The sequence below is a fragment of the Anolis sagrei genome, chromosome 3, assembly GCF_037176765.1.
Source record: "Anolis sagrei isolate rAnoSag1 chromosome 3, rAnoSag1.mat, whole genome shotgun sequence".
NCBI lineage: Eukaryota > Metazoa > Chordata > Lepidosauria > Squamata > Dactyloidae > Anolis > Anolis sagrei.
Window position 1 is genome coordinate 237,574,111 of NC_090023.1, and position 24,850 is coordinate 237,598,960.

General features: G+C 38.0%; 1 protein-coding gene across 1 annotated transcript in view; it reads right to left on the minus strand.

The window, feature by feature from the left end:
• SLC9A9 (solute carrier family 9 member A9) overlaps nt 1-24,850 on the minus strand; it is a 366,051-nt gene that overhangs the window by 12,128 nt on the left and 329,073 nt on the right. The gene's annotated exons all lie outside the window — the stretch shown is intronic.

Below are 24,850 nucleotides of genomic sequence, written 5' to 3' on the forward strand. Positions count from 1 at the left end.
AATACTTGCACTTGCCCACGGACCCAAGATCATAGGGAGAGAGAGAGACAGAGACAGAGAGAGGGATTCATATTCATAATGCTGTATGGTACCAGTACAGTTTACTAATATCACTCTCCTCTCTTTTACTGGGCCAGGATATCTTTTTAGTAGTCAGTTACCTCCACATTCTCCACATTTCTGTGATAACCAGTTATATTATCCCTCTGAAAGAGTGACAATGACATTTATTTGCTGAACTTAGTCAATTTTAAATGCCTGGGAAACTCGCCGAACCTGTCAACCTCATAAATTTTGTTCAGGTTTGTATTTAAGAATATTTTGAGCCAACGTCATAAGGCTTGAAATGCCACATTTCTCCTTTGCTTTTGTGGCCAGTTGTCAAACATTATGCCTGGGTGACTACACTTGCCAATGCCTGTCTCTCTTCTAAGTTGTTTTTCTTTGCTTGATTTAGTCCAGAAACACACATTGAAGGACACATCAGCTTTATAACTCTTTTTCCTGTACCAGAGACATACAATCTTGTCTTATCTTGCTGCATGGATCTGCATTTTATTTTTGAGTTTGCCCTGTCATCTTGTTAGGGGTTATGGAGTCATGGAAACTCTAAAAGAAAAAAAAAGAAGAAATGTTTGACTCTGGCTTTTTAATGTTTTTGTCATGGCTAGAGATAATACTTGACATTTTTGAAACATTGAAGGAATGACACAGGAAGCTGTCATGTTGTCGGACAATCTACCCCATGCTGGTGCTCTTCAAATATGCAGGGTTACACCTTCCATCACCTCTAGCTAGCAAAATCTTTTCCCATTATTTTGGTAAAACATGAAAGAAATTGTAACCTGGCATATTTGGAGGTCACCATATTGAGAAAAGCTGACCCAGGTGTGACATGTCAGAGTACAGGCAGTTGCCAAGTTACAAACATCTGACTTACAAATGACTCCTAGTTAAGAACAGGGGTGAGTCAACAGGAAGTGAGGAAAATATACCTCTGGGAAGGGAAATTCACTCTTGAAAGAGTTATTATGGGGAAAAGATGTCTCAACACATTTTTAACAGCTGTTCTTGTTTCCACAACCAGCCATTTTTTTAAAAAAAAAATCCAATTGTCACAAGAACAAAAAGTGAAATGAAATCATCTGAAAAGGCACAGACAGCAAAACAAACATCACAGGGGTGTTAACTTTTTCCTATGTATCCAAAGCTGACTACACACACACACACACAGCTGGAGCTACACTTTAAAAAGTACTTATTCTGACTTACAAACAATTCAATTTAAGAATAAACCTACAGAGTCTTGTCTGTAACTTGGGGACTGCCTGCATTTGTGCTTTGATTATTGTTAGTTTTGATATAGGGGTCATTTTTCTTGCAACTTGATCCACTCTCTTACCTGAATCAATTTAAGAAGTTCAAAGGACTAAATCTGGGACCTTCAAGACACAAAGACTGATCTCAATAATCCTTACTGTGCTGTAAATTAAGCTGGCATCATTACATTTTTATGGGAGCTTGAAATGTAAAAGTTCATGTAAGGCCACCTATTGAGTTTGCGACATTTGAACCCACAGCTTTTGGTTCATATTTGACTCACTGAATTTCTACACAACACTAGCTACCAGAAAATTCTAGTAAATATAACTGAATGAACTGACCTAAGATGGTGGCTGTCATTTTGGATGGAAATCCAATGGTTTAAAATGCATACCTGATCTTCCTGCCTTGTGCACCAGAATATCATCAGTGTACCCAAGGCAAACTGATGCCCCTTCTTCACAGCCATATAAAATCCAGATTATTTGCTTTGAATGGGATGATATGGCAGTGTAGACTAGGATAATACAGTTCAAAGAAGATAATGTGGATCTGCCCGTACCTTGGGAAGTCAGATTTGGCCATGGTAATCCATGTTCTGGTTACATCCTGTATAGACTACTGAAATACACTCTACGTGGGGTTACCTTTGAAGACTGTTCGGAAGCTTCAAATGGTCCAACGGGCAGCAGCCAGATTGCTCACCAGAACGGCGTTCAGGGAACATACAACTCCCCTTATATGCCAGTATCACTGGCCGCTGCTTTGCTATCGAGCACAATTCAAAGTGCTGGCTTTAGCGTATAAAGCCCTAAATGGTTCTGGTCCAGCTTACCTGTCTGAACGTATCACTCCCTATGAATTATCTAGGAACTTAAGATTGTCTGGGGAGGCCCTTCTCGGTCCTGTCTTCTTCACAGACATGACTGGTGGGGACGAGAGACAGGGCCTTCTCAGCAGTGGTCCTTGGGTTATGGAACTCCCTCTCTAGGGATATTAGATCAGCCCCCTCCCTCTTGACCTTCTGTAAAAAAGTGAAAACATAGCTATTTGAACAAGCCTTTGAAATCTATTGCAATAGACAAACTAATTATGTAAAATTGAATACTGGAACGGCTCAGATGATGATTTTGGACAACAAGGCTAACAGTGAAGGTATTGGTTTTATATGTTTTTTAATAGTCCTATTGTATGTACTTTTAAATTCTGTTTCAAATGTGGTTTTAAGTGTTTATTGTTAAGGCATCAAATGGCTGCCTGGTTGTAACCTGCCTCGAGCCACCTTAGGTTTTGAGAAAGGCGGGATAGAAATAAATAAATAAATAAATAAATAATATGGCAGTGTATAAGGGGACTGAAATGGCTCATGTAAAACGGGTTGTAATTTCAAATCAGCCTGTGATGGAAGAATGCAGTCTATATTAAACCATATAGCAATCTTTCTTGGCATGAAGAAGTGTAACCTAATTGTATCTCTGTGACTAAATAAATCTCCAGATAACAAACTATGTAGCTCATTCTGATAAGATTATCCTTTACATTTTTGTTTCTTATAAATGAGTGTGTGTGTGGCTGTTTGCATGTGGGCACAGCAGAAATTGAATTACACCAGCAGTTATCCATCAGAAGCAGTCACTCCGCTCTAGCTACTGAAAAGAAAATAGCTGGCAATGAGAAAATGATCATATTTAATGTATAATTTCTTAATTGATCCTTAGAACGGCCCCGGATTACGATTGAGGATGGTGTGATTTTAATAGTGAATGCAATATTTTATATGTTTTAATGTGCATTTAATTTTAATTCTAATTTTAATTCAAGTGTATTCTAACTCTGTTGTCCAAAGGCATTGAATAATTGCTATATGTAAAGTTGCTTTGAGTCCTCTTCAGGGTAGAGAAAGGCAGGATACCAATAGAGTAAATAAATACATAAATAAATAATGTAAAACTGACATTTCTTAGGATTATTATTTTTTGGTTTTAACTTTGGGATTTATATGAGCTTTAAGGTGATCATTTCTTAAAGGGAACACAACTAGTACTTTGATTCCCAAATCTTTCTGTTATTTTCTTATTAAGTGCCCTTATGCTGGCAACATTTCTATGGATAGGCTTTACAATAATGGCAATGTCCTCAAATATATCAGTCCCATACCTCATCTTAATTTCCTTTCTGCTTCAGTGTGCAAGATTGCATGAAAATTTACGTATTGTTGTGTACATTTTTCTTATATGTAATTTTAAAATGCAAATTGGTGTAATATATAGTTATATAAATGGTTTTCCTTAATATAATATAATATAATATAATATAATATAATATAATAATATACACATTTTGTATTTTCTCCTAATATGTGCATTTTTATCTGCACTTGCTCCTAATATTGACCTTTTGGATGCATGATTTTTGTTTGTTTGTTTGGGGAACTGCTGTGAAAAATTCTAACAAGAGCACTACTAAAAATAACTAGGTCAAGCTTGCATTGATTCGGAGAGTACAAACTGGTCCTTAACGAAATGAGATCTGAACAAAAGTATTCTGCATTCCTAAGTCAGAATCAGGTTCAGAAGCTTTCCCTTCTTTTAAGCTATTTTTTCCTCAACTATTCCATAGTAACAGTTATCATCTCACCCTAAATGCAGTGCTTTTGCTTCCCCTGTCTTAGAAATGTGCCAAGACAATCTCCTAAAATATTTATTCATTGTTGTCTTTATTTTCTATCCCACTTTCCTTTTGATACAGCTGTAGAAAGAGATTGGTTAGAAGACACGATCATGGACCTCCCGTGTCATGTCTCATTCGGACCGCTTATTGTGAAACTTGATGACTCCATCATAGAATGCACAAAGAAGGTAAGAATTTGCTCCCATAGAAATAGTTTCCAATTAGCTGCATCTTCAGCCACTCTCTGTGATTGTGATAAGCTATTTTAGTACCATGTATTAGAAACCATGTGAGACAAGCCAGGGAAGCCCAATTGCCCGGTAAGACTTTTAGACAATGGCAATCTAAAATATGGTAGGAGACATGCCCCATGCAGGTCTGAATACTGATGATGGAAATCTCACCTGGAATATAGAGTAGAGAAACAAACAAATCCAACCTCTATTTTAGATTGCCAAGGCGAAAGGGAAATATTCCTTGACAAGAGAAATCTTCTGCGCTTTTTGATGCTTAGAACTATTCTTTGCGTGGAGTCCACAATAAGGTTTTTTTTTTTTGTCTTTAAGGTTCCCATATACTTACTCTTATTGAAATATGTTTAGACTGTAGAGTCTAGAAGACAAATTATTCATTCAGTTCAGGTTTTAATACAAGTCTGTTTGTTTTGCTCTCTCCTCACTCCCTGTGCTACTGTTACATTATAGGTAATTTTATTCATACTGTCACTACAATCTCTGGACAGAAGGGTTAACAGTGTTAGGAAGAAATGATGTATGTGTTCCATAATGGGGTCACACCTCAATGAGATATTCCCTGCTTTACATGTGTTTTTGTCTTTCTTTTCAGTGTTCTGTTTTTAGTTGCTGTTGCAGTGTTACAGAGCTCCAGAGAGCTCCTGGCCTTCGCTCAGCACCTTTCCTGATATAAGCAAAGATGCCCAAGTGATGGAAAGGGGAAAGGAGGGACAACTCCCCCTTCAAGTCACGCCTTTCAAAGTACTGTCAGCCCTTCATATCCATGGATTCTGTATCCATGGATTCAGCTATCCACTGCTTGAAAATATGTTTAAAAATCCTAAAAACAAAACTTGATTTTGATATTTTATAAAGAGGACATCTTTTTGCAATGGCATTATACATAATGGGACTTGGATATCCACAGATTTTGGTATCCATGGGGTGGTGGTGGTCCTGGAACCAAACCCTGCAGTTATCAAGGGCCCAGCACTGAAACGATTTTTCATGATTTTCTCTCGATACACATAGTTTCATCACTGCTCTCTATATTCTCTCTCTATATTCCCATTCAAATATCTTTTCTCTTCTTCAATGGTTTTCTTCACTTGTAACCTCCAATGTTATGCATTAGATATAGCCCATTAATAATGCTTCACAGATGTAGAGCATGGTTTGGTCTAATAATTTTCTGTATTTTTTCTGTCTAGAGCATTTACCTCTGATTGAGTTCAATCAAAAATTCCAGTACTGTATTGAATAAAGGGCATGGCCCTGGAGTTTATGGCCCAAATTACCTTTCTATTGCTAAGTTTTGATTTTAGGGTTTTACATACTCATGCTTGCAGCTTCCATCATGGTGGTGCTTTTAATGATATTTCTGTCAGAGAGCTTTATTCCTTCTGATTCAACAATTTTATTCCTATTTATTGACAGTGTAGCACATTTATCAATATCAAATTCCACTACTTGTTTGTGATGGTGACATTTAATATAGTATTCAATTATCCACATGGAATAAATTATTCATGTTTCAGCTAGCTTTAGTATTTCACATCTCTGATTTGCTTTCTTTCATAGTACTGAAGTAGTATCACTGGCTTACATGGCTTACATTAATACTACCACTGTACCTGTGATTAATAGCTACCATCCGTATCCGTGCATAGTTCACCCCACCAGCTCAATAGATATCTTGAACAATGGTCATTCCATTTACCCCAAAGTAAGTGGGAAAATGATGCTTCTGTTCAATGTTTGATGTTTTGTCTTATGTCTGATATAACAAGTTGCGTTTTTATTTAATTTTAGTTGTTAAGTCATAATTTGTTTTTATATGTTGGGTTGCCAAATTTTGTTACTTTGGATGTATTGTTTATGTTTGGAATCTGCCCTGAGTCCCTCCGGGGAGATAGAGCAGAATATAAATATATCATCATCATCATCATCATCATCATCATCACCATCATCATCATTGCAGTGACAAATAGTAAGGTTGATACAAAATCACACTCAGAAATTCCATGCCTAATATTAGCTCTGCCAAGTTCTTCTCCATTTAGTTACAATGGTGTTTCATGATTTCATTAGAGGAATTTTCTGATGGTTTTGCTAATTCATTATATTTCAAGACATTTTGATCCATGCATAGAGGAAAGACTTAATTGTTATATTCCTCTAGTTGACTCGATAATCTGTCACAATTCCTGAAGTCTATTATCTTCTTTATCCACTCTTCATCCGTTGGAATTTCTTTACTTTTCCATTTTTGTGCTATTAATATTTTGGCCGCCGACGATAGGTAAAACAGAATTTTTTCTTCATTTTTCTTTAAGCTTAAATTTGTTATGTTCAGTAAGTAGTATTCAGGTTTAATGTCAAACTTTGTTTTAATGATATTTTGTGTGTGTTTATGAACCATTGTCCAAAATTTTTTAATCCTTTTGCAGCTCCAATACAGGTGGAAGTATGTTCCAGCCTCTTTTTCGCACTTCCAACAATGCGTATTATAATTTTTATTAAATTTCGCTAGCTGGACAGGTGTCAAGTGCCATCTATAGAAAACTTTGTGCCAGTTCTCTACTACACTAATGGCTCTGGAGTATTTTAGCTTAACCTTCCATACTTGTTCCCATTCACTTAGAAGTATAGAATGGCCAATGTCTCTGGCCCACTTGACCATACTTTCTTTCACTAGTTCTTTTTCGTTGCTCCATTCTAGCAGGCTTCGATATAAAATCCTGATCAGCTTCTTATCTTTTTTCATAATCATGTCCCAGCATGTGTCCTGTTCGCTAAATCCCACTTTTAAGTCTACCTTTAGGGTTTCTTTAATTTGTAAGTATTGCAACCAATTTAGTTCTTTGTCTTCCCTCTTTAGTTCATCCATAGACCTCAGATGCCATTCATTGTTGATTTTAACCAGTAGTTGCCTGTAGCTCAGCCATTTGTTTTTCGGTAACTCTCTTTTGTGGAATGCCTCCACTGGCGATGTCCACATGGGTATTCTGGGGTACATGATATCTTTATATTTATTCCAAGTTTTTAGAAGGGGACCTCTGATAAAGTGGTTGGTAAAGTTTTTTTCTATCCGTGCTTTTCCATAGCTTAAATAGGCGTGCCACCCTCTTCTAATGTCGTGACCCTCTAGTGTTAATATCTTTTTTTGCTCTAGGGTAGCCCATATTTTCACCCATGACAAAGCACAAGCCTCGAAATAAAGCTGCATATCCGGCATGGCTAATCCACCCCTGCTTTTGGCATCTGTGAGATTTTTTATTTTTATCCTGGCTTTCTTTCCATCCCATATAAACTTTAATATATCTTTATTCCATTTTTGGAAACATGTATTGGTCTTAATGATTGGGATCATCTGGAACATAAATATCATTCTAGGCAATACACTCATTTTTATGGCTGCAATCTTCCCTAATATTGATAAATTTAAGTACTTCCAGTTATTGAGTTTCTTCTGTATGAGGCACCAGGTTTTTTCGTAGTTATCCTTAAACAAATGTATGTTTGAGGACGAGATTACAATGCCTAAATATTTAATTTTTTTAACTACTTCTATTCCGGAGTTAGTGACAATTTTGGCTTTTCTTTCTGTCTTAACATTTTTAGTAAGAATCTTTGTTTTATTTCTATTTATCTTGAACCCCGCTAGTTTCCCGAATTCCTCGATTTTAAATATCCATTTCTGGGCATTCTCCACTGGATTTTCCATAATGCAAACCACATCGTCTGCAAATGCTAATATTTGTATTCTTCTGATCTTATTTTGAGGCCTTTTAATTCTTTGTCCTTTCTTAAATCTTCCAACAAAACTTCTAACACCAATATAAACAAAAGGGGGGAGAGGGGGCACCCTTGCCTTACTCCTCTTTGTATTTCCACTTCCTCTGTGCGTAGGCCGTTAATTAGTACTTTAGCTGTTTGTCTAGAGTACATTGTCTTTACAGCATTCATTATATGATAGCCTATGTCCATTTCCCTCAGCGTTGATAATAGGAAGTCCCAATTTGTATGGTCAAAGGCTTTTTCGGCATCAAGAAAAAGCAGACCTACTTCCTTTTGATGATTTTTTTCATAGTACTCTATGATGTTAAGAATTATCCGGCTGTTGTCTCTCATCTGCCTCCCCGGTAAAAAACCCCTTTGATCTTCTTTGATTTTTTCTCTTAATAGTACTTTAAATCTCTCTGCTATAATACTTGTAAATATCTTACAATCACAGTTCAGAAGGGAGATAGGGCGGTAGTTTTTTAGTTTTGTGGTCTCAGTGTTCTCTTTGTGGATTAGCGATATATATGCCTCTTTCCACGTCTCTGGCATTCCCTCACCTTCCAGGATATTATTCATTATTTCTTTTAAGCAGGTGATCAATTCGTCTTTGAATGTTTTATAGTAATGCGCCGTCAACCAATCCGGGCCTGGAGCTTTATTGCTGGCCATCCTCTTGATAGCTCTTGTGATTTCTTCATCTTCTATTGCCTTATTTAATGTTTCTCTTTCCGAATCCGATATTTTAGAGATTTTCTGATCGGAGATATATTTCACTATATCCTCCTCTGTAGCTATATCTTTTTTGTATAGCTTTTGGTAGTATTCCCTGAATTTATCTGCAATCTCTTTTTCCTTCGTATAAATCTTACCTTCCTCTATTATTTGTGTTATAAAATTCTGTTGTCTCCTCTTTGCCAACATTCTTGCTAAAAATTTCCCCGGCTTATTAGCTTTGACAAAAAATTGAGCTCTTAAGTATTTTAATTTTCTAGCTATTTGGTTTATTTGGGTCGCATTGACCTCTTTCCTCAGCATTTCTATTTCTAGTTGGATTTTTTTATTTCCCGGCCTTTTCTTTAATTCATCCTCTTTGCTTTTTAATTTTTCCACCAATTTCCCTTCTTCCTCTTTTCTTTTTTTCCTTTTAATAGCTCCTTGCTGTATAAAATGGCCACGGATAACCGCCTTGCTAGCGTCCCATACTATTCCTAATTTGGTTCCTTTACCTGTATTCTTCTCAAAGTATTCCTTTAATATTTCCTTATTGCGCTTAATATCTTCTTCTGATTGTATTAACCAATCATTTAGCCTCCATCTTCTCTCTTTTAGACTAATTACCATATCAATTTTCAATGGGCAATGATCGGTATGAGTTCTAGGAATTATTGTTACTTTCTTAGTTTTAGTGACTAACGACTTGGACACCCAGCACATGTCAATGCGAGACCATGTCTCGTGCCTTTTTGAGAAAAAAGTGTAATCTCTTGCTTCTGGATTCAAAGTCCGCCAGATATCTTGTAAATGGTATTCTTTTTGTAGCTGTGTAAAGATTAGTGGCAGGTTCCCACTTTTGGGGTCTCCCCCCCCTTGTTTTTTTCCCAACTTTGTCTATTTTATTGTCTAGAACTCCGTTAAAATCTCCCACAATTACAATATTATCTGTTCTGTGCTCTGCTAGTTCCTTTTTTAGAGATTTAACGAAGCTGGATTTAGCTCCGTTGGGTGCATAGATATTGCAAATGAGTATACTTAGGCCATTTACTTCACATACCACACCTATCATCCTCCCATCCTTGTCCTTGAAGGCTAACTCAGGCTTTAAGTTTTCCTTGATGTATAATGCCACCCCTCTCTTTTTTTGTGCTGCCGATGAATAGAATAATTTTCCTAGATATTTGTTTTCCAAATGTGCAGAGTGTCTTTGCATTATGTGTGTCTCTTGGATCGCTATTATATCACACTTTAAACTCTTGAGCATGTTGCTAATTAGTTTTCTTTTATTCGGGCTGTTCAGCCCGTTAACATTATTCGACAAAATTTTTAGCGACATCATCTAATTTTATCTCTACTGAGTCCTTGGTTGCTTTGCTCTTATGCATTTGTTTCCCATAATCTTCAGGGGAAATCTGCCTAGCTCTTTTCTCTCCTTTATTTCTTTTGGTTGGATCCCATATCTCTGTTGTTTCCATGTCATCCGCCTCCGAATCACTCTCCTCCTCCCTACCTGGGTCTCTTTCTGGTTGTTTTTTCTTATCATCCTGGTCTTTTCTGAGTTCTTGATAGAAAGTCTTGGCTTTTTCTACTGATGTTATCCAGCGTTTTTCTTCCTTATAGGTTGCCATTACACCCTCTCTTTTTTCCCATCTGAATTTTATCTGCATCCTTTTTAATTCATCTGTTAAAAAGTAATATTGTTTTCTCTTACTCATATCGGAGGCTGACACTTCTTTCAATATGATCACTTTCTTGCCTCTGAAGATTGTGGGTTCTTTAGCGTTGTTTTTTAATATTTGGTCTCTCAAATGTTTTCTTGTCAGGTGGACCACAATGTCTCTAGCTGTTCCCTTCTTCTTTGCATACATTGTTTGCACTCTGTACAGCCTGTCAATGTTTTTGTCCATCTCCTGCAATGGTAGATCTAGGATCTTTGCCATTATTTCAGTTATTATACTCCGTAAATTGCCTTGTTCTTTTTCTTCAATATTCCTGATTCTAATTTGGTACTCTGTTTCACTTCTCTCTGTCCTTTCCTGCATTTTGTTTATCTTCTCCGTTATTTCGTCCAGTTTGTCTATCCTTTTGCTGGTTTTCGCTATAGTTTTCTTCTGTGCTATATTTTCTTTTTTTACTTCATTAATTTCTGTTTGCATTGTACTCATTTCTGTTCTTACAGCAGATATTTCCTCTTTAATTTCTTCTCCTATTTTCCCCAATTCATCTTTTATCATTTTCTCCAGTTTGGATTCTAAATTTTTCTGGGAAGCTTGCATCTTTTCCTGTGTCTCCTGTAGTTTAGCTTGTGTTTCTTGAATTTTAATTAGCTGTGCCATAATATCTGCAGCAGATGGTTCTTCTTGTGCTTTCAAAACTTTTTCCCCTAATGGCTTTTGCACCTTTTCCCCTTGTAGTGAATGTCTTCTAGCTGTTAGGAGCTTACTATTTTTTGTTGCTGTAATCTGCTCCATGTTCCTTTGCTCTTTTATTTCCTGTAATTTCCCTTGTTTCCAATATGTCCCGAAAGGTTCCAGTTGCTGGCTCTTACTTTCCCTGTACCCTAGAGCCTTCTATTATTATTACAACTATTACAATTATTACAACACTATTACAAATCTATTACAAAAAATCTACTACCAAACATAATTTACCTATTATTACTATCACATGGAGAGGAGTACATTAGGATGCAGTCTACAATATATAGTAAATTATACATAGCCTATGCGGTAGTACACTACAAATACTATAAATGCTTCACATGGGTTCTCCTAAGGGTTACACAAATGTTACATATAACTTAAATACAAAATTATTCTCCAAGCTACCCAAACTTGGCTAAGTAACATGAGTTGAATATTTTAATATTTTAAGTGTTAAACGTTAAATATTGAAATATATTTAAGTTACCTTTGCTGTTTTCCTCTCTCTTTTCTCTCGTCAAATTTTGAGTAATTTGTAGTTTGTAGTTTGTAAATAGTTCGACTTCAAAGAGCTCCCCTTCAAACAAATAATTTACTCTTATGTCCAGTCTCTATGGGTAGCTTATTCAGCAAGTTTCCTTTCTTTGCTCTTTGCTCTTTCTTCCCTCCGTTTCCTTTATCTCTCTTTACTTTTTGTTTCTTTGTAACTCCAATTAATTAATCTTAATGGAGGCGGTAGGCCGCAATACCATCCCATTAGGTCGGCGTCCTCATCCCGGGTCTTATCTCCAAGGTCTCTCGTTGCCAGTAGAGGTTTCCAAGGAAACCCCCCCTCGCTGCGTGCCTTGGAAGAATGCCAACACGACTTTATCTGTCGTTGTTGGGGGGTAATATTACTCCCCCGACCCCTTAGGTGAGGTTTCAGCTTTGGAGCTCGAGGAGCCTCAGCAAGCTGCTGCAGCCTCCATGCTGCCTCCACTGGAAGTACTATATTTCAAGACATTTTGATCCATGCATAGAGGAAAGACTTAAACGCTTAGTAGCCAATCTCTTCTCTGTGCAAACTTGCCTTTTATAATTTTTCAGTTTCATCTTATCCATTAGTTGTGGATCTTTGGCTCTTCGGAAATGGATACAATCACATTTGTATTCTTTTGGATAAAAACAATGTTGTATTAGATGGGATTGGAGAGAGTTAGCTATTATTCCTGTTAATAATGTATACATTATTGGTAAGCAAGTAACTAGAGAGAAATTTGCTTGGGTAGCCACTTTCTCCCCATCCTTCATATTTAATACTGTCCTTCTTTTTCTCATCCATTCTTTAATAACATTTTTTTCATTAAGGCATCAAAATGATGTGGTAACCTTGGATGAAGGATAGTTAGATTTTTCAGCAAGAACACACAAACATCTCTTCTGGGACTTCCTAATCCTTGACTATCTGCACACTCAGCAGTTTTTCTGTTGTAATTACAATATCTTCCATCTCTTTATATTTTCACTCTATTTCCATATTTTCAATCTAGGTTGCATTTCAATGCATTTTTGGTTTATTGCAATGTTTTTTTTTCAAGTATGTAAGTGTATTATCTTATTTAGGATGGGATGCTGATGTTAATTTTTTCTAGAAAGGACAATCATGATGAATGTTTTTAAAAATTCACCTCTTCCCCAGAACTCAAGGCATTTATTTATAAATTGAAATAAAGAGAGGTAGCTACACATGCATCATTATGTCTTGTTTCCCAACCCAACTCCCCAAACCTACATTGACAGCTAGTAGCTGCATCTAGTGTCAGAGGTCTCTCCACTGGTGAGTGGAGTTCAGGAAGGTGATGATTTAAACCCCCTCCTGTCAGTGATCTTTGGTGTGGTGAGGAGTTGTGACAGATGTTCTGCTTCTGACTGACCACAAATTGCTGATGGAAGGGGATTGGAAACATCCTGCTGTGCACCAATCACCAACAGCTGCTAGCTTTTAAGATGGGAGGAAGCAATTTGAGATCCTGGCTTCCTGACTTCCTCCCACCTTGAAGACAATAGAGTCACCCTGAAGACAATAGAGTCACCGATTCATAACCCTAGGTTTTAGATCTATAATTTGAGTATAAGATGCCAGTCACTATACGAAGGATCAACATTAACATTTAATTAAACTGCTCAGGGAATGTTTGAAAAATTCATGTGAGTTTTTGTTAGATTTACAAAAAGAAAAAGAAATGGATGTTCTGCAAATGAGACTGCAATCTGTGCATCCTGTTGTGTTTTCTTTTATAAAATAATTACCATTTAGTGAAGGTTCTGTCAACTTCTGATGTAATTACAACTGATATTTAAGACAATACAAATATAGAAATGAAAGGCCTAGACTAGAGACTGCGGTGTCAAGAAACTATAATAACTCTGTTTTTAAATCTCTCCTTGTGTTGTTTCTTTCATTTTATTCAATGCCACTATTTTGCCATGCAAGTTAGAAAGCAATAGGCCTTCAAAATGAATTCTTTTTAGTTTCTGGTTACTAACACATTGAACCCCCCCCCCCCCGCCCTTCTCATTGCTTATTGCTTGAATGCTATCTGATGCTGGAAGCTGGCTGCAATTAATTTTAACATGTTAACTGTCAATCATTGTCGCTTATCTAACTTTTAGTTGAGCTAAAATTGGAAATTCCTAAAAAATATGACACAGAAGGTTAGGTTATTCACTCAGCATGGTGATTCCTGGTCAGACTATCTGCTGTTCCAGAAATGTGAGTGACAGTTCATTTTTGCACTCATTCCACCCATTCCAGCTAGGTTAATGTGTGTGCAAAACCACATTTTGTATAGAAGTACATTTAGTATAGAACCACAGTTCTTATAGCAGAGAAAGCACTTGTGTAGGAATACATAAACACATTGTTTCTGCTACTTCAGCTTGCATACTTTAGCTTCCAACCAACATATCTCCTGCTGAGAACATTGGACTAACTGTGTACAGAACCAGTTCCAACATGAACACAGCCAAGTGACTGAGTAGCCTTGGATGAGTTGCTGTCTCTCCTAATCTGCCTCATAGGATTATTGTCAGTATAAAGATGGGGAGAAAAGCACATGAATATAGAGAAAAGGTAGGATATGATTTTTGTTATTTTGTGCCTTCAAGCCATTTCTGAATTTTGGTGAACCAAAGGTGATCTTACCACCAATTGAGACACAAGGAACAGCCTTGAATAGGTGGGTTTTGACAGGAGTGTGTGTGTGTGTGTGTGGAAGTTCCTATCCCCTATGCTTACAGTGGTGCAGTTAATGCTGGGGTCCAGGGTCATGCAGTCCTGAAGGACCACAAATGACCACGCAGAAGATAGCAGGTAGCAATGTCAGTGGCAAATATATCTGGCCTCATCATCTGGGCAGACATAGATTTGTGTAGGCCAGTGGATTTGTGTAGACCTTTGGTCCTCCAGGTGTTTTGGACTTTAGGTTCCAGAAATCCCAGCCAGCTTACCAACTGTTAGGAATTGTGGGAGCTGAAAGACCACTGGTGTAGGCCGACCAAGGGTAGTGTTGATTACCACAACATCCTTTCTTTTAACTTTATTTAAATGATAAAATTCTAATTAGAGGTAGCTGGCTGGACATGTATGTAGTTATAAATGCTCATATTATGATTTTCAAAATATATTATCCCCTTTTATAATGAAACAGGAGTTAACATTCCCAACTGAATGTGTTCAGGCATCAGAACAACAGAAGGGAACTCTATTTTATTGCCATAGTCCTTGTGGTGCTATGATTTAATTGACTTTAAAATGTAAAACTACACATGCCCATTTTTTTTATCAATGCTGGCCGAACATTCAGGGATTTTTGTATCAGGACAGTTGTTAAACATGGCATAGCTCTGAATGTGTGGCAGGAAGGGAAGAAAAATGTTTGTTGCGGATGTCGCAAAGGAAATCAAGCAGCAGGATGTTTAAATATGACCCCTTCAGACTATTAATTTTGGGGGAAAAAGCATTGTCAAAATGCCTACTTCAGATGGTTTTGGATTGCAGTTTTCATCCTCCTTAGTAATCATAGCCAAAGGTGAAGAGTTCTGGGAGCTCCTGCTCAGGGACATATTCTGGTTAAGTTACCAGCTGTCACACTGCATGACTTACTACTAGTAATGTCATAACAAAAAAAGTGCAACACGCAATTAATGCTATATTTAGTTTGAGCCTGGGAAACAAAAGGAAGCAAAAATATAAGAAAGGAAACAAAACTAGAGGTAGCTACACAAACAGGACAGTAAGAACAGTCCTGTACTGATGAGGTTAATTTGCAAGCTGACTTGTGCTGTTTGATGATAGAGCAATGAAATGCATTCTTGCATATTGCCAATACTTCCCTGGATTACAATGTGTATTGAAGCAGAAAGGTGATCTGATGTGGAATACAGGAAGTAGCTTACAGTAAACATGTTATATTATCTGAGCAAGATCAAATATTTACACAGCAGGCAAGATGTGAAATCAACCATGTCAATAAATTTTCATTTTTGATATGCATGTCATGAGCAATAATTGTGAGAGAAAGGTTAAGAACAAGCAATCTGTGGGTCATGGTTGGTTTAGTGGCTCTGGAAGGAAAAGCCTTCTTGAATCCATCATATAAGGGTTTAAAAAAGATCTTGAGTGTAAAGCAATAAAAGGGGAGACCCAGATTGGCAGAACAAGGGTAGCACGACTAATGTGGAATAAGCAGTGTCCTTAGATGTCTCTAATGGACACATCACTAAGCAGGAACAGGGGTAATATTCAGGAAGGGGACAGATAGGGAATGCTGAACAATTCCAACCACCATTCTCATCTTTCCACAAACAAAACCTGATAATTATTTTTGTCAATATCTGAGTCTGGGAGTGAGCCATGGATAGAAGAAATTGGTCTGGAAAGGTATGAAGGGAAAGAGAAAGGGATAACAGAGGGACCATGGTACAATTTGCCTCACTGTTCTACTGTTTATGGTTGGAAGCAGAGCTGGTTCAGTTTAATTTGCTGAATGAAGAAAAAGCACATAATTCCATACAGTTCTATGTACAGAAGTTGAACCTTACTTCAACACTTCCAATGAAGTATCATCCTCACATGTCTGATATCAGCAAGAGTTTTGTGCGAGGGTAGTATTTATGGCACACACAGATTTGGTTCCAAAGAGAAGAAAACAGGGAGTCAGAAAGAATGCATGTATGTTTATGTAGTATCACTACTTCTCCCAGCCCCCCAAATTCGCTATCTTATGTAGTGGTCTCTAACAGTATAATCCTGGTGACAATCAACCGTTCTGAGGGTTTCTGCACACTCTTGTGTAAAATGCATTTTCCCCAAGGTCTGGTATTATCAGATGTGGTAGGAGCCTACATTCAAAGAGACATGTTTGTTGCCATCATGTGTAGTTTTGTTCTTCTTCTCCTGTTCTAAGCACACACCTATGGAAATATCCCAACAAGCCAAATAGAATTTTGTTGTTATGTACAGTCAATCTACCTTTGATTTGTGATAACCCTGCCATAGAGTTTTCTGGGCAAGACTGGTTCATTAAAAATGCCATTGCTTTTCTCTGATGCTAAGAGAATATGACTTAACCAATGAGTCAGGATTTAAAGCTTGATCTCCCACAGTACCAGTTCAACCCTCAAACCAATACAACACAGTGGATTTCATTAAATGGGACTAATTTCCAAGTAAATATACAGACAGTCCCCAACTTGCAAAATCTGGCTTTCACCTGACTCCTAGTTACAAAAGAGAATGATACAGCAGGAAGTGAGAGAAATCTACTCTTAGGATGGGAAATTCACTCCTGGAAGAGTTAATCATGGGGGAAAGTTGAATCCACTGAAGCTTCATCACCAAGCCTTGTTCCCACACAAGCCAAATTTTTCAAAATGCAATTGTCACAGGGACAGAAAGTGAGGTGAAATCTTCTAAACAGAGGCACAGATAGCAAAACAAATTTTATGCAGTTTACTATTTACCCCTATGCTATTCAATTTTTTTTAAAAGTGCTGGAGTTACACTTATTGATGTGTTGTTGGGCTTGGCCTCATGTAAGCCGCTCCAAGTCCCTTGGGGAGATGGTGGCGGGGTATAAATAAAGTTTTATTATTATTTATTATTATGTGCCTATTTCGATTTATATACAAATTCAACTTATTATTATTTTTATTTATTTTGAACATTTTTACCTCACCCTTCTTAACCCCTAGGGGGACTCAGGCGCCTTCCAATTGGCAACAATTCAACTTAAGTGCTACTACAGGACCTTGTTTGTAACCTAGGGACTGTCTATACAAATAATTGGGCTACATGTCAGTTGTTCAATTGAACGGGTCATCAACAACGTTTTCAGCATGTTTTTTTAATGGATAAACTTTATACTAAATTTTCAATTTTTAAAGTAATGCATGCATTATAAGTTATAGGTTTTGCAGTATTTAACGTTACAAGTCAAGGATCTGATCATATTTCAAGAAAGCGTACTTCTGTGTATTCTATTGTGAACTCCAAACAAGACCTACGACCTTATAATAAAGGCCCATGGATTCACCCCGTATCAGGACGAATCTATAGGCTCCCAATGGGGGGCACAGAGAAGCCACTGCTCCATGTCCCACATCACCCACCTTACCTTGCCCCTTATCCCATGGAGGAAGCATCACCACCTGGCAATACGGGAAGGTTCCTGTGTTGCTGTGGCATTAGCGTGCACCACTTTCTCTCTCTTTTTGGCACAGAGCCCAGCTGGAAGTGCCTGTATGTCATGTGAAGGGCTCTGTGCTGTAAAGGGAGGTGAAGCAGCATACGATGGGGAAATCAGCCCATCTGATGAGGTGGCTACTGTAGTCAGGGGGACTTTGAGATAAGTGTGCCTAGGACTGGAGCCTAAAGCAAGGCTAAACATTCAGGGGTATACATAAGCTGGAGACAAAATGGGCTCTCTAGTTCTTTGTATGGTCTCTGTTTCTCATTATGAGTTTAATTTTTGTTTTGAGAAATAAATAAAATGTTTTCCACCTCTTTTGAATTGATGAAATACCACTGAGATTCTACACAGCTCCTGCCTTATCTAAGATTTCAAGGCAAAGTGGAACACAATAAACTAGCAACAATGGTTTCAAAAAGAAATAAAAAATGTGGAGGAGAAAAAACTACAGAAACTCAGTTGTTAAAAAATGTTCTGCCTTGGGGTGAATTACAAATTCAGAATCTTCTTTGTTTTTTTTTTAAATGAAAAAACGCATTATAAAATGGGACATCTTCAAGGCGGAAATCGTGCTAATCTTGATTTATGCTCTGCTTGCTGTGTTTTGCTGTGGCTGTTGCTACTGCTGTTCTTATTTTTTGTATAGAATGAGAATAGAAAGACAGATTGATGTTCCAAGGAGCTTCAAAATTGAAACAAAGGAAGGAAATACAGATAAATGGAGGGGTATGAACACAGGGGAATCAAATGTAATAGCTTCACTCATTATATGAATTTGTTGAATATTTATATGCCAAGAGCTTTGAATACCACAGAATCACTATGGAGGACCTTGAAAATGCTTAAAGGAGTGTTTTCTCTAGGCTTTCAACTTCCAACAGATATTAGGCTGAAAGTTGACCATAGATTCATGCTGGAAGCCTATAAAGAATACTTCTCTAGACATTATCTCTAGGCACTTTCTAGGTCCTACAGAGCAATTCTATGGTATGCCTTGACATCATTAATTTCTGGTAAGAAAAATAGGGTGCCAGATGATGCAAAAACAATATTATGCAAAATGCCCTGGAATAGATTCCTTGTGTAATATGCAGACCTACTATATTTCAAGATCAGTTATGTGTGTTGAGAAAGCAGTTGCCCTCCATCTCCAGATAGTCCTGAATGGCACACACTTCCTTGACCCATTTCAAAGTGGTATCAGACCATGATCCAGAATTGAGACTGCCATGGTCGCCCTAGTACAGTGATTCCCAACCTTTGGTCCTTTGGTTTGAGACTTCAGTTACCAGAAGTACCAAACTTGACCAAGTGTCAGGAATGCTAGGAGATTTAAGTCCAACACACCTGGATGTCCAAAGGTTAGGAACCACTATCTTAATGGATGATCTCCATCGTAACACTGACAAGGGGTGTGTGTCCCTGTTGGTGTTTTTAGATATCTCAGTGGCTTTTGATACAATCAACCATGGTGTCCTTCTGGAACACCGAGGTGGGTGGAGTGGGTGGGAATCAAGGCACTGTGTTGCGGTGGTTCCGGTCATTCCAGATGGTGGTGCTTGCGGATAGCTGTTGAAAAATGAGCTGTTATGTGGCATCCCACAAGGAGTCATTCTATTTCCAATGCTTTTCAACATTTACATGAAACCGCTGGGGGAGATCAGCCAGAGGTATGGGGCAGGGTGCTATCAGTATGCTGATGATACCTAAATAGATTTCTCAATGGCCTCAAAAACAGCCTCAGCTAAGGATAGACAAGATAATGGACTGGATGACGAAAAACAAATTGAAACTGAATTCAAATAAGACAGAGTTGCTTGCCATTAAGGGCCTTAACCTTAGGATAGAGGTGTGTCAGCCAGTTCTGGGCAGGGTTACACTCCCTGTGAAAGATGATGTTCACATCTTGGGAGTACTCCTGGATCTGTCCATCCAAATGTCAGTCCAAGTGTATTTGATGGTCAGGAGTGCTTACTACCTGTTTCTGTTGATACGCCAGCTGCTCTGCTTCCTAGACTTGGAGGACCCAAAGATATGGTGCAAGGGCTGGTAACCTTGAGGTTGGGTTTCTGCATGTGCTTTACATTGGGCTACCTCTGTAGCAAGTTCAGAATCTCCAATTCATTCAAAACATCACAACCAAACTGGCTACAGGAACATCTCGAGTGGCCATATTACACTCACACTAAAGTCACTCTACTGGTTGCCAGTTCATTTCCAGGAAAACTACAATGTGTTGGTTTTGACCATTAAGACCCTACATGGTTTGTGTCCAGGTTACCTACAGAATTGCATCCTTACCATCCGCCCTTTAGGATATTTAGATCCTCTAGGGGACATCTACTCCAACCAGTCAGAACATGATGGGCAACTGTCATCCAAAGGCATGTTTAATTTTAGTTTTAACAGAAGGTCAGGAGTAAAGAGCTACGTTAACAAAAACTAGTAGTTTCAATGTCAGTGGGATGCTAAATCCACTTAGGAGTATACTCTGAAATACTCTGAAATGTCCTGAAGTTGGGATTGAATAAGCAACTGGGATTGAAGGAAAGGAGGTTTATTGCATGATGCTATGCCTGTCTTCTAGTTACACTACACTTGAATTATGATTAGATTGTCTCTTTTAATTGACAGGAAAAAAATCTTCAATGAATTCAGTATTACTGTTGTTCTACTGTTGTTCTGCCTTCTATTGCAGTCCCAATATTGTAAAGCAGAGGGGGGTCTCAAGAGAATAGCGAAACTGACTACGCAGTTGCAGCAAAGTAGAAAACAACAACAACAAACAAACAGGACATGTGTGCTGGGTAGGGTGAACAGAGGCAAGAACCAAGGAAGAGTGATTGTCAGAATTTTCATCACTAAAGAATATGAAAGTGATCATTCCAATAATGGTATGCTTCCATTTGTTTAAACAATGCGAATTGCCATGATACCATAGGGTGGTGTGATAAAGTCTTAAATGTAATTAAAGAAATCTTCAGTGGCTCCCTTTGCTTTTTGAAGATAAAGGATTAGGAAAAAAAACAGGAAATGTCTTCAGAGAAGAAGAAAGGGAGGAAGTCCAAGAGGGCAAACTACATGTAAACAAAAATGAGTGAAGGCAAACTACAGCAAGCTCTCTTTTTTCATTATATGGGCTAGTGTCCTATTTCAACAGAGAGAGGCATAAAGGAAACTAGCAGAAGACATGATGTGTAGTGTATATTCAACAGAGGATATGAGAATGGGGCAGTGAGATGTGAAGTTCTAGTGTGGAGAGGCAGAATTTGATGTCAACAGTATATAGTCAGCATTGACAGTCATGAAATTGCTGAAATAAAACACAAGAGAGATAAGAACAGTACTGGTGGGGATCTCAGTAGGGAGGGGGAAAACAGAAAAAGATGAAAAAATATTGTTAAATATTTATCATACTGATAAAATATTGAAAGAGCCATTAGGTGGATAGGAGCAAAAGCAGCTGCAGACAATAGCATGGGTGCCTAAGAAATAAGGGGCATTGAGCAAGAGACTAGATTTCTGATGTTGAAGGCAGCAGAGGTCAAGGATGGTGAGTCAGAGTCCTTGGGTTTGCCAATGAGGAAGTCATTGGGGATTCTTATGAAGACTGTTTGAGTGGCGTAGACACAGTGGGTAACAGATTGCAGATCAACACAGTGAGAAACTGGAGGAGAGAAAGAATATTCCTGGGGTCAGGAAGCAATAGGTGTATTTTAACTCTAACCACAGAAATATCTCTTATGACTGAGCACAAGGAAGGGATTGTTTCAGTCTGCAGATTTTGGTCACTATGAAAGGATATCAAATTGTTAAATCTTTATTTTGTTATTTCTGTATTTTTATAGTCAGGTGGGAGAAGGAGAGGCCTATATGAAGGTTGGAGTTTTTTTTGGGACAAAATAATTTGACTAATTCGAGGTCCTCTGACAACCATCTAGTCCTCTACCTCAGTCAGCAACAGGTCTCGAGTCAGCCTTGTACAGCCATTACACTGTGCAAATCAGTTCTGGCATCAGTATGCCAAGTCTCTCGGGACTACACTCAGTACATTTTTAATGAGAAAAATCTGATTTTTCCCAATAAAAATATACTTAATGGAGACCAAAATGTTTTGTCTTACAGCTATTGTTTTAAGATCATAGTCTCTATGTGCCATTTCTTTTTCAAAAGGCCTTGTTCATATCAACAGGAGATGCAGTGGTAAAACGGTCCCTGGGTTGCAATGTTTTCAAACTCCCTGCCATGTTTCTGTCATATGGCAGCTTACCTTTTTTGAGCAAATATTGCCATAGGATTCAGAGGGCTCAGTTCTCTCTCAGCAAAACAAGGAAGAAAGGGCAATGTATCTGAAAATCCACAGGCTGAACCTTGTAGGCTCCCACATCTCAGCATGTGCATCCATTTTATAAAGCATTCTCTCTGTGAATTAAGGCAAACCCTGCATTTTCTCCACTGTTTGTTCAATATTTCAGAACATGCACTTACCTTTTGTTAGTAACCTTCACATTATTTGACCAGGGGTGGTTAGGGAATATTTATATCGAGTAATTAAAAGAAAGAGAACTGTATACACTTATTACTATGTCCCAGACAAATAATACCCTTGTACTGATAGTCAGAGGCAAGAAACTTCTACACAAAGGGTCCTTTCATGTACTGAAAGGCAATGTGGGTTCAATTTATCATGGCAGGTGTTCCCAATTCACTGAGAAGAAGCTTCTCCAAGCGTTCTACAGATGTAGCGCTGATTGTCGTAGGAGGAAAACGCATTACAAAAGTAATACTGTTAAAGCTTTCAAAAACAGACCTGTGAAAACACCAAGAGGGATCAGTAGGTGAATTTAAATCACAGTTTTCAGTCCCTTTTGTTACAATGTAGGACAAGGATGAGGAAATACTGGCCATGTAGATATTTTGGACTGATAATCTCACAAACCCTTACCATTTGTCATGTTGGCTGAGGATGGGAGACATTGTAGTCTAAAACTTCTAGACAGCCCAAGGTCTCTAGCCCCAATATAAATGGCTACTATAGATGGCAAAACTATACTGCATTCAGTGTATTCATAGGTATGTAAACTTGAAGGACCTCTTAACACAGGGCATTTTTGCCACGTTTTGCTGCTTTTATGCAAAGACAGGGTCTGCCATGTGCCATCACATGGCGCACGGCAGGCCCCACCCACATTCCTCCCAAAGTGGAGGGGAAATGCTAAAAAGCACTTTCTCCTCCACTACAGGGAGGAAAGTTTAGTTTGGATAGCTCCAATGGAACTACCCATACTTTCCTCCCATTTTTGCCATGTGGTGGCAGAAAGTGTGGTGGGGCAATGCGCATTGCTGCCCTTTCTGCTATCTGATGGGGGGAGGCAGAAAGGGCAGCAATGTGCATTTGATGAGAGGAGGAAGGAGGGCACGCAGGACACCACGAGCTACCGTGTGCACCTGCCTTTTGCATGTGATTGCTGGTGCAAGGGCACTGCCCAAAAGGGCCTTGCGAAAAGGTTGTAACTCTCTTCAAGTATTTATGGTGCTGGAGGTGGTTTGCTTTTGGCTGAAGCAGCAGCTCTAGGAGGAAAGAAAAAGATGCATTTTCTTTTGTGCGATTTGCAAAACATGCACAGCAAGAGGAAATGGGAAACAGACATTTCTTCTGTTTTCCAGTAAATTCTGTCCTCCGACTGGAATAATTGCCATTTATGAGTTATACAAGCAGAAGGGGATTATTTGTCCTTTCATGTTGGTGATAGTAGATACCTTCTTTTACCAGATTTTCCACAGTATTAGAGCTAGAGTTTATAGGATTAGTCTATAAATTAATTGCTTAAGACTGCTGAACATATTGGATGAGTGTCCTTGAATGGGCATTATATAACAAAAGTGAGACAACAGTGATACATTTACTGGAACCTCAATGTAAATGTCGATTTACCTCAACATTGCATTCCTTTCATAGAATGGTACATTTGCAGTAATCAAACTAATAACTCTTGCAATGTATCTATGTAAATCAAGCAATAAATATTAAACCAACATGTAATTGATGCCCTCAAATAACAGAGTGAAGAGACAATGGAAAAGACTTTCAAGTAAATCATGGGGATGATTAAAAATTGTGTAATACACAGAATCAAAAATTATTTACTCAGAGATCTGCAAATATGTGCATTCACCCTAACTCATACTGTTATGAATGTAATACGTGTTGGCATTTGCATGTCATGAAGTATTCATTAATAAATCTCATAGGCAATGGATGTTAAGAATTTGTTCCTCTCTTTGCAAATATTTGTGTTTTTATAGCCCTACTGTGATTTCTTTAAATCATGTCACTCAGTTGGGTCCTTGGAAGAACCCTTTGACCTTGTGACATACTGTATATCACTACCTGAATAGTAAGCATGTGGAATCCTTTATGAAAGTGTTTCCGTCTAATTACAGTGGCCTATATACTGAGTTAGCCAATACTATTAAATCATTGAGTATTCTAATGGATACATTCTCAACACATTAAATATATTATCTATGCATTAAATACATTGCTTGCCAATGAAATGATAAAGCCTGCGATGTATAGGTAGAGGTGGTTTGAACTTTCACCCAAACATTCCCTGTTTACATTTGCCTCCCTCTTGTGTACAAGTGGGTACAAATCTATAACTCATTGGGAGACATTCATGCTAATGTAATGAGTTTACTGTAAATGTAATAATGATACATTGGAATATAATGATAAATGTAATGTGAATACATTTGTGAAAAGTTACAAAAATACTCCTAACCCGCTGCATGGGAACCGGGTGAACAGTGATAACTATCATACGTAGAAAGCTGTTTGTAAAAAATGTTATCAGTCTAGAAATGGAGACACTAGCTGCAGTGACAATGATGATGACAATGATGACAATCATGCTATTGCTGATTGTCATCACCATCATTGTAAAGTCCTCTATTTTATGTGTAGAAA